General features: G+C 30.7%; 1 long non-coding RNA gene across 1 annotated transcript; it reads right to left on the bottom strand.

Moving 5' to 3' along the window:
- Positions 1-5,072: 5,072 nt before the first annotated feature.
- LOC148550735 (uncharacterized) lies at positions 5,073-8,418 on the bottom strand. The gene is made up of 4 exons (XR_015892049.1): positions 8,099-8,418; positions 7,953-8,006; positions 7,719-7,875; positions 5,073-5,577 (listed from the first exon to the last, which is right to left on the bottom strand). It is a non-coding gene; the product is annotated as an uncharacterized LOC148550735 (long non-coding RNA).
- Positions 8,419-11,677: the final 3,259 nt, after the last annotated feature.

Below are 11,677 nucleotides of genomic sequence, written 5' to 3'. Positions count from 1 at the left end.
TTTGAATTCGAGTAAAGTCCTTCTGTTCCACTTTCATACCCAGCTGCCATCTTCTGAGATGAATCATATAAATCTTATATAGCTATGGAGATCCCCTTTCTATCCTTATCACACCCGCTTCTTTAGGAAAGAAGAATTGAAATATATTTTCTCCATATATTTTGACTCTAAATCTCTCAAGTTGATTCTAGATCGCTCCTAAGCTTTCCTCCATTGTCCCTCCAATATACTTTCTATCCACTATTAGCCACCTAATTAATCTTTAGATTGTACTTATTTACAGGCACAAGACACTAAAATATGGACATAAAAACACAAAATTATGTTGGGCAAAAAAGACATGGACAGAGACATTGTGTCTAAAAATATTAAATTAGTGTATTTTGTATCCATTCTAATAGGAAGCACACAGAGACACTAACAAGAGACACAACTTATTTATTATTTTTTTATTATTCTTGTTAATTTTTCATAATTATATTTTTTTCAAATATTTTAAATGAAAAAAATAAGAAGAAATTTGACTTTCATAATTTGTTCTAATTTATCACTAAACAAAATACAAAAATACTAATTTTTGTGTCTCTATTCTTTATATCTTGTTCTCAGTATCTTATCCTATCTTGTTCTCATAACCAAATGCTTTTCAACTCCTACCCTCACATCCTCCACCTCCAAAGACTACAATCTCCTCCTCTTCTACTCCTAAGTATATTTGGATTTTGTGTAGCTCTAACCCCATGTGATGGCATAAGAAGAAGTTATGGAAAGTAATTATGATACTAAAGAAGGAAGAAACTCACTGTTTACTCATGTTTGAAGAATGTCTGAACTGACAAAGAAAAGAATAAAATACAATTAGAAATTAAGATTTACAAGAAAATCCTAGCACAACAAACCCTATTGGACACACAGCAACTATTATTAGCTTTAGTAAAACCTAACTAGGATCCTAATCGGATCAAATCGATCGTGGCACTTATTTGTTATTTTATATTTAATTCAAATAATAACATTGAAAGTATATTTTATTCAAATTATAATATTTTGAATTTTCAGTTCAAAAAAATTTAAAATTTAAATATTAAAATTTAGAATAAAAACTATTTAATTTAAAAGTTAAAAATCAAAACGCTTGTGATTTGAAATTTTCAATTTGTATTTGTTAGTTTAAATTTATTACTTTAAATTAAATAAAACTTATTTCTAAACTATAATTTACTATATCTTAAATAATATTAAATAAATATTTATTTATTTAATTTATTTTGTTTAAAAATAATTAAATTAAATCAAACTATCGACATTTATATATATTATAAATGTCAAAAAGAAGCATAATAAAAACAAATATGGTAATAAAAATGATGTCTCATTCTATAGTAAAACTATTCACCAAAAATGCTCACATATTAGTTCATTATTTAATCTCTGACACAATTAATCTCCGAAAATATTTTTTGAAAATTATTAAAGATCTATAAACCGATTTTGTGCTTTCATTTTCTGCACACACTATATATGTAATTCTTAAAATATTGTCACAAAATTTCATATATAAACTACGTGATTTGCCAAATAGTTACTACTCTCTAATATTATTAATAATGCATAGTGGGTGACAATTTTGTTATTTCATGAGGATTGATGAATTAATATAAGTAAATATTAAATTAATTTGGGTTGGTTGAGTGGTTAGTTTAAGAAATATAAATAAATATTATACTACTAGCCTTTAATTTTCATTGCATAGATAATATTATTATACTTAAGATTTTTTTTGTATAATATAAATGCAAAAAATTATATAATATTTTATAAATTTAATTAATTTATAATTAATATATCATTCCACAAAACAAACTACTTCTGAACTCCTCGTAGTTTATTTACCTATAAGTGGGTTAAATGCTCAACACAAGAAAAAAAAAAAAAACAAGAAAAATGTTTCATAACTTAAAAAAATATAATTCACAACAAGTTTACATTTGGGCACGCTTTTTGAAAGTGTGGCAGTAAGTTCCATACTAGGCAGCTTTAAAAACGTGGCAACAGATTGAAGGCAATTGGTATGATTTGAAAGTGTGACAATAGATCTTGACTAGCGGCCACATTTTTCCACCAAAAAAGCGTGGCAGAAAAAGAGGTGTGGCAACTGAACAAAAAAAGCATGGTTATAAAGAATTGGTTACAGCAAAATAGGTGACCCTTTAAAAGGTGTGGCATGTTTCTAAAAACGTGGCCAGTTTTTAACGCTATTCGTTTCTATACTTTTTGCCACATTTTTCGAGCGTGACAATAAGCGTATTTTCTTATAGTGCCATACGCCCAATTATATGGTTTAAAAAAATTAGAGAATATATATGTAACTAAATTTGATTTAGGAAATTTTGATCATTTAATATATTTTAATTTATTTACATAAAAGCTCATAATTTATATAATTTTATATTTATAATTAATTGATTTTCATTTGTTATATGCAATTTATTTATATATAGAATAATATAAATCCATTATAACTTTTTTTTAACCTTATATGAAGAAATTCAAGAAGTACGTACTCAATTATAATGGTCCTACTAGTAATACATACGTTATCTGGTTAGAATTTTGTACGCTGGTTGAATTTGATAATTTATTTATTAAAAGGAATACATCAATTTATAAAAATTAATTAATCTAATTATAATACACATTTCCTTAAATAATGCTATATATATATATATCTCGCGTGCATTATTTATTTTATTTTTATTTTTGGTATTAAATAATCAATAAAAATAAGCATGCAAACTAGGTACTTCTAGATTATTACTATTTTGGCACTAGAATAGTAATAATGAGCACATTAATGAAAAAAAGAAAATTATATGGTACAAATCTAAATCTGTACAGATTTAAAGATTTGCTTACTTAAACCACACTTTTTAAAGCCACACTTTTCACTTAAAATCGTAGCTCTTCACAAAGAAAAGCGTCACCTAATGAAAAAAAGTAAATTAGAAGATTTAAGAGAAGAAATAATTAAGTTATCAAAATTAATAGATCAAAAATTAATGATTTTAACTAATGTTAACTGTAATGACACCGAATTCTTAAAATCAATACAAAATGATTTTTCTCAAAATCTTTATTTTACTATAAGTTTTATTGAAGGACTTCAAAAACCTGAAAAAACTTATTTTTCACACGGAATTTCTAAAAAATGCTACCATGGAAATGATTCCCCACATCTTTATCATACTTTTAACCCACAATTAAATTCTATAGTAGATATGCTTGAAGAAATATTAATATCCATAAAATTTCAAAGAAATAAGGAAAAAGAGAATTCCAAAGAAGAAAAATTCCAAAATATAATCAACATAACAGACTTAAAAGTAAAACCACCATTGAAATTATGAATATTGAAGAAAAATTAGAAGAAGTTACAATGCTTTTTAAGCAATTAAAAATGGCTCAAGAAAATAATATTATGGAACACGGCTTTCAAATAGAAGAAGAATTAGTAAACTCTGAAAATATAGAAAATGAAGAACACATTCTAGATTATTCAAGTGACGAAGAACCAACAATTCCAATACAAGTAAAAAATGAAGTTGGAACATGTAAGGATAATCAATCTCAATTTAAATGGGAAACAGGTTTTGATAATTATGCTTTTAAAAAAGGGTTTACAAATAAAGATTCAAAATATACAAAAATACCATCAAAATATGTTCCTAAAATCCAAGAAATGGAAGGAGAAAGAATGCTCGATTTAGACTGCAAAAAGAACGAAAAAGAAATTTTCGAAAATTGGTTGAATTCCTTTTTATTAGAAGCCTTTACTAATCCAAAACTTAGTGAATTGTCTGGAAGAGATATTTGGAATTACATAGGGTTTCATACTAAAGGAACTATAAGAGATTATATGACATCAATAGAAAACCAAATAATAGAAGAATTAGCAACAAAAACTACAGCTTATGATAAAATATTATATATAATGATGATTCTATATAAGGAATTTTTTGGAAAAAATATTATAGATCATAGACAAGAAGTTTATAATAAAGAATATCAAGAAGCAAAAAACCATTTAGCTAATATTCAGATATATGATCTATGTAATGTGGAGTCTTATATATGTGAATATAGAATACATTATTACAAATTAAAAGAAGAAGATAAAAATCATTATCTTAGTATGTATATAACAAAACTTCCATATCCTGCTAATGAATTTATAATGGGAAGATTTATAAGAGAAATAAATAGAGGAACAATTGAAAATAACTTTGGTGGAGCAACCTCTGCAATAAGAGAGGAAATAAAAGAACGTTGTATGCAAGAAGCAACTCAAAAAAGATTTGCAAATATAATTAGAATTTGCTGTCAAGATAATGAAGAGATACCTCAAAAATATGGTCTTAATAAAAATTTTCAAAGAAAAAGAAAATATCAATTTAGAAAAAGAAAATACTATCCAAACTGGAGAAAAAAAGAGATATTTTAGAAAAGAAAATAATAATAAAAACAAAAGACAAAGAAATAACCATTGCCCGAATAAAAAAGAAAATTGTAAATGTTGGTATTGCCAAGAAGAAGGACACTATGCAAATGAATGTCCGAAAAAGAAGGATAAAAAGGATCTTACTAAACAAATAGAAATTGCTAAGTCTTGTTTCATGGAACCTTTAGAGGAATCTGATGATAACTTAGACTATATTTTTGAATATGTCTCGGAAACAGACTCAGAGACGGAGTAATAATGCTACATTTATTACCATAAAAATAACAGAAAAGTTTATAAATGCTTTCATAGATTCTGGAGCAACACAATGCTTTGCTAGTTCAAATATAAAACTTGATTGGAAAAAATTAAAGAAACCATTAAGAGTTAGAATAGCTGACAAATCAATACATAAAATTAACCAAAAAGCAGAGATGGTTGAAATTTTTATTCAAAATTATAGGTTCATTGTTCCATCTATATATATGTTAGATTCTGGAATGGATTTTATCATAGGAAATAATTTTTTAAAGCTATATCATCCATTCTGTAACACCCTACTACACAGTGTTCTATGCTTAAGTCATAGAACAGAGGTAGTGTGGTATTACAGACCTTTAATAGTAAGGATATACATATAATACTGAAAGAAATAATATACTAGGAGCCTTGAAACAGAGCGGGTAAACAAAAATCGCAAAATAAAAAGCGCAACGCTCAAGGAATAGGATTACTTGCGTGCTAAGAAACCTAATAGGAACATGATAAAACAATAAACGAAGGGATAAAGAAAAGCCAAGGAACAGCATAACTAGCCTCTGACTCAGCCTGCGAAGCTAAGGCTGGCCGGAGGATACATATATACATATAAACATACATAAGTGTCCCCAAAATATACCAAAATACCAAAGTAAACTCCTATCTCTCCCTCAACCTCTAAGAGGAGCAGCATACATAAGTTACTTGGAGAGTAAGCTACACATATACATACATATATACAAATAGAAACCAAAATATACCCAAGGACTACTTCGCTTTCCAGAATCCAGACGCCTAGCGAGGAGCCTCTCGACCTGCATCTGAAAAACAACAATACAATATGGAATGAGAACCGGAGGTTCTCAGCATGGTAAAAGTGCCACGCGTATAAGAAATACGGTCCTGAGAATGCCATAGGCAATCCTAGAACTCCGTTATTCAATTATCCAACTTAAGTACTAAATAGAAGCCATAAACAGGGGTAGGTATTCTAAATCTGCCTAACTTACTCAAGTTCAAGCTTAACCTAACATCAAACCATTTCCTCCGTTTTCTCCATCCTTTCATCATTCAGAATGTAACAGAAACAAGCAACCAAACAAGTTCACGCACAAGTAATGATCAAATAGTACAAATAACAAGTATAACAAATAGCAGGTAATATATATCAATTAGGCATACCCAAAAAAAATGCATAGCAATCAATACAAACAAATGCATATGATGCATGCCTATCCTATGGCTGATGGGGCCCATCTGTCGGTTATCCAGCCAACCCGACAAGTCCGAAAACCTTAGACTGTCCCCCGTCGCGCATCCCCAAGAGTCTATGCATAGAGTTCACATTCAATCATCATATAATCACTCAATGGGGGCTATCCATACCCGGGAATTTATACGTGCCCGGTCACCCTTACGACGTAGGGTCAACAGAGTATCGAGATTCAACCTGGAACACGTGGTGGCGAGCCACGGCTCTTACCCAGGGAACTCGTATCTCAGATAGCATTATTCATAAGCCATTTCATAGTCATAATCATTATTTAATCATTCATCAAGCCATGGCATATTAACTCCTTTTATTAACAACCTCCCTTTCACATTTTTCATCGTCATTCCCTTATAATTCAACTTGATTACCCTTTCCGGGTCCTGACCAAACTTTTTATCAAACTCTTCTCATCCTTCTTAATATCGAATAATCTTAAAATCAACCCAACTCTAACATTAAATCAATCACATCACATGAGGATTGAACTTTAACTTCTCGAACTCATGACTATCACTAAGACATCCTCGACACTCTATTTTCTTTTCTGTTTTTAATATAGCAAATGAACTCGGAATTGCACAAACTTTATGTCCAGGCGTTCATATTGAAATAAGCTTTCTAACAAACTAAATATCATAATTTTCTGATTTTTCTAGCCTCAGGAATAAAGGAAAAACCGTGACTGCTCTGCAGTGCATAAAACCAGAAAAACAGCAGCAGCATGTGATATTCAAAATTCAATATAAAATCCAAGTTAAATCCAATGACTTTGAAAATTAATGTAGTTAAAATTTACTCATCCAGGTTTCTTTCTCAATTGGTTCTGTGTCAATACCATTTTTAATGAAAAAGTTACATTACCTGGAAGTTAAGTAAAAATGAGACAAAACCTGTTTTAAAAACCAACAAGCTTAGTACCTTTCAATTGGAATAACTTTTATTACAAAACTCCAATTAAGCTAAATTTTGATTTGAGAACCCCTAGCTCATCTAAAAACAAGTGTGTCTTGGTTGCAACCCAATTTCTATTTAATTCTAAGAGTTACAAGCATTGGAAGTTGATGCATAGCTTGCTGAAATCTGTTTCTTTTTAGTTTTGACCACCAATATTCAAAAATTCACAGCTCCCAATCCTCAACTCTTAAAATTCTGAAATTTTAGAGAACTAAAGAAAGTTAATCAAATTTTATAACAAAATTGGTTTCGCTCCAAAACTCAACTCGTAAAAGTCGCAGCAAGACAAACAAGTTGCTGCCTGTTTGATCTTTTCTGCTGCTGGACAGATTTAACAATCTAACTTTAAAAATTTGCCATAAATTGTATATTTAACAAAAAGGTCCCAAAATTTCCAGTTTAGTTCCTTATATTCCCAAGTTTATCCCAAACTTGGTCTCATGCAATTCCGATCATTACATAATTAGTTACAGCATATACAATACCACCACAACACAACTCTACATCCTTATTAACAAATACCAATTCTAATCCATCATAAATAAATATAAGAGCACACCATTAATAGCTTTCACACCTCATAATTCTAATATATAAATTCACTAACAAATCTATTCTAACAACATTACAAGGCTAATCATTAAATACAACAAACAATCCAACTTATTCTATGGTTCCTCTAACCTAAGTTTTCACAACACCGTAAATATTAAACGTGCGAAACTTAAACCATACCTTGGCCGATCACTTAATTCACCCAAGGCAGCTTCTCAACATAAAATCACAGCCCCTCCAAGCTCAATCAAACAGCCCCAAAGCAAGCCTTATCACCAACAAAGCTCCAAGTAATCCAAATTCAAGTTCAATGCATAAACACCCTCTTAAACTACACCTAATACACATATATATGTTCCAATTCAGTTCTCTATTACCAAAAACAAGATTGAGCTAGGGTTAGGGTGTTCTTACCATACCCATATGCTCAATAGCTTGAGCCCACAAGTTCCGGAATCTAACTTGAACCTAGAACACAAAAATTGGACAAGATTCACTATAGGTTTTCAAGTTTACCAAAGAAAGAGGGATAGAGATTCTGAACTCAATAGAAGGCTTACCAGAGAAATTGTTTGGATAGAAAGGTAGAGCTCGACGCGCTAAGCGCGTGGCCGCGAACGGTGCGGCAATCGGAGCCCGGATGAGGAAGTTATGGTAGTTGGAAGGAATGGTGAGGGTTAGGTTTCTTCTCTTCTCCCCCTTGCTGTGTTTTTCGTTGCTGTGGTGAAATGGAGAAGATGAAGCTGCTGCTTCATTTATGTTAGGGGCCCGGTTGAACCCATGGGTCCGGTTTGGGCCCCGGTTCAACCGGTTCGGCCCTTCCGGTCCGATTTTGGGCCAAATTATCGAAATTGGTATCAAAATTTTCGTTTCGACGAGCTCTATCCTATTTTAATATTAGTTTTGTATTTTTAACTTTCCTAATTAAAATTCAATATATTAACTAATAATTTACCGATTTTAGCGGGGTTTACACATTCATTCAAGAATTAACATATATAGTTTTAAAAGCTCCACACGATTCTTCAATAAATCAAAAATCAAAACGTATAAAAATACCGACTACTACTATAGATAAAATCTTAAAATTTAAAATATTTTCTATATTAGAGACATGTTATTTAAATTTATACTTTCAGATAAATATCCCAAAAAATAATCTTGAAATAAAGATAGAAGAACTTTTGGATGAAATTTGTGCTGAAAATCCTTTAGATATTAAAAATACAAATAACGAATTAGTAAGTATTAAATTAAAAGATCCTACAAAAGAGATAAATGTTCCAAATAAAATTCCTTATTCTGCAAGAGATAGAGAAGAGTTTTCACTAGAATGTAGAGATCTTTTGGAAAAAGGAATTATAAGATTAAGTAAAAGTCCTCATGCGGCTCCAGCCTTTTATGTCGAAAACAATAATGAAATTAAAAGGGGAAAACGAAGAATGGTTATTAACTATAAGAAGATGAATGAAGCAACTATTGGTGATGCTCATAAACTTCCAAGAAAAGATTCTATTTTAGAAAAAATCAAAGGAGCAACTTGGTTTTCATCTCTTGATGCAAAATCAGGATATTGACAACTTCGTTTAGACGAAGAAACAAAGAAATTAACTGCTTTTACTTGCCCAACAAAAGAATCAACAAGTGTGTTGCTCTATGAATGGAATGTATTACCATTCGGATTAAAACAAGCCCCAGGTATTTATCAAAGATTTATGGAAGAAAATCTAAAAGAGTTAAATGAATTTGTTTTAGTGTACATTGATGATATACTAATTTTTACAAAATAGGATAGAGAAGATCATCTTCAAAAATTATTAATAATTTTAGAAAGATGTAAAGAAAAAGGATTAGTTCTTAGCAAAAAGAAAGCAAGAATAGAAAAACAAGAAATAGAGTTTCTTGGATTAATTCTATCCACTCAGGGAAAGCTAAAACTTCAGCCAAATGTCTTAGAAAAGGTAAATTTATTTCCTAATAAAATAGAAGATAGAAAACAATTACAAAGATTTTTAGGGTGTATAAATTATATTTCTGATCAAGGATTTTTAAAAAATATAACAGAATACACTAAAAGCTTATTTCCAAAAATAAGTACTAAAAAAGAATGGAAATGGGATGAAAAAGATAGTATGCAAATTCAAAAGATTAAAGAATTATGTGAAAAACTTCCAGAACTTTATATTCCAGAAGAAAATGACTACTTAATAGTAGAAACAGATGCTTCAGACATAACCTGGTCAGGATGTCTAAAAGCTAAGAAAGCTATAAAAAGTTTGGAACAAGAAAAAGAATCACTAGATTCTAAAGATTCCCCAAAGGAATTACTTTGCAGGTATATTTCAGGGACTTTTACTCCAACAGAACAGAGATATACCACTCATGAAAAGGAAACTCTAGTAGCAATTAAATTTCTTAAGAAATGGAAAATTGATTTACTACCCAGAGAATTTACATTAAGGACAGATTCAAGTTACCTAACAGGTTTCATATGATATAATTTAAAAGTTGATTATAACCATGGACGATTGGTAAGATGGCAATTATTTTTGTTACAATATCCAATAAAAATTGAATATATTAAGGGTGACAAAAATATTATTGCAGATACATTAACAAGAGAATGGAGTTCGTCTACAACACATTAGATCAAGAAATTCAAAAGTATGAGCAAGAACTCGAAAAATGCAAGCATTGTCAGCAAATAAGGACACAGATCCAATCTCTCAAGAAGGCCATCGAAGTAATGAAATCAACACAACAAGCAAAACCATCAGAGTTCAGCCAGCTAAGCGTGGTGGACAAATCAGGTGAAGAAAAAATTTTAGAAAATAAAACAATTGCTGAAATCATTAAAAAATCCACCCAAGATAAAGAATATTATGTAATTTATAATGGCCCCATGAAAGGAGTATATGATGCCTGGGAAAAAGCAGCACCATTCACACATCAATCAAGGATAATTCATAAAGGAGGTTTTCTAACACTGGAAGAGGCAAAGGAATCCTTCAGGGAATATGAAGCTCTCCATCCAGAGCAAACCTTAAAAAGAGCAGATAAAGCTCCAGTTCAAACCCAGAGAACAGGGATAATAAGAAACATTCCTATAAGGGCTGAAATCAAGGAAAAGAAAAGGGTCTGTAGATCAAATCTCAGAGAAACCCTTAGCATAGTCCTGAATTGGACTGAAGAAAAAAGGGCAATTTTGGGATATTATCCTATTGCCAAAGAACAGCTAACAAAGCTGGTTATATTCCCAGATGCTTCCCCATCTGACACCTATCAGTTTTTCCAATATGGATTAATTGATACAATTTTAATTTTTAATGATCTAAAAATTATTAGTGAGTTTCCTGCAGGATTCGTTGATGCAGTAAAGAGATTTAAAAATATGATTGACAATGTAAATCCAAGGGATATATCCCTAAAATTTACAAACAGTCAACCTATTTTTAATGAAGAAGAAGAATGCTTGGTTCCAGCACACCAAGTAATATTCATGTCCGTCTTCCCAGGAAATTTTCAACCAATTGATCAGATTCAAGATTTAACGATTTACAGTCATGAAGGAAGGATAGCCAGCACATTAGCAAGGGTCTTTGAAAGAACTAAAAAAATAACGAAGGAATCTCACACAAGGATTAATTATAAAAGTAGAAATACTCTGCTTGTGTCCAGTAAAAGAAATGAAATTGAAGAAAGAGAGATGAGACTCTTGGTGGAATTTGAATCAGCATTTTACAACTTATCTGGACTTTTAGAAAAGCTCCCTGAAGGGATAAAGAGGAATCTCTGCTATTTAATAAAAGACAGAGAAGACCACAAGTGCCAGCTATCTGCCTCAGAGATATCTGAAGAAAGCAATAATGAAACGGAATCAACTCACATGATGAAGGAAGGAGACAATGCATCTGAGGGTCACATGATAAAAGAAGAGGACAGTGCATCTGAAGCATCTCTCAACATTATTGCATAGTGACGTAAGCACTTAGGTCATAGAGCACCAACAATGTAGCTGGTGCAAAAGAACAAACAATGACGTCATAAGAAGGGTAAGGATGGGAATTGTCCATCAAACCCAACTATTATAAATAGGTTGCTTAGGCAATTGTAGAATCATCAGACAATAGAAAGCAGGA

The sequence above is a fragment of the Arachis ipaensis genome, chromosome B7 (assembly GCF_059453495.1).
Source record: "Arachis ipaensis isolate K30076 ecotype BB chromosome B7, ASM5945349v1, whole genome shotgun sequence".
NCBI lineage: Eukaryota > Viridiplantae > Streptophyta > Magnoliopsida > Fabales > Fabaceae > Arachis > Arachis ipaensis.
Note: the sequence above shows the minus strand (reverse complement) of the source record. Positions and strands in the feature narration are given on the sequence as shown.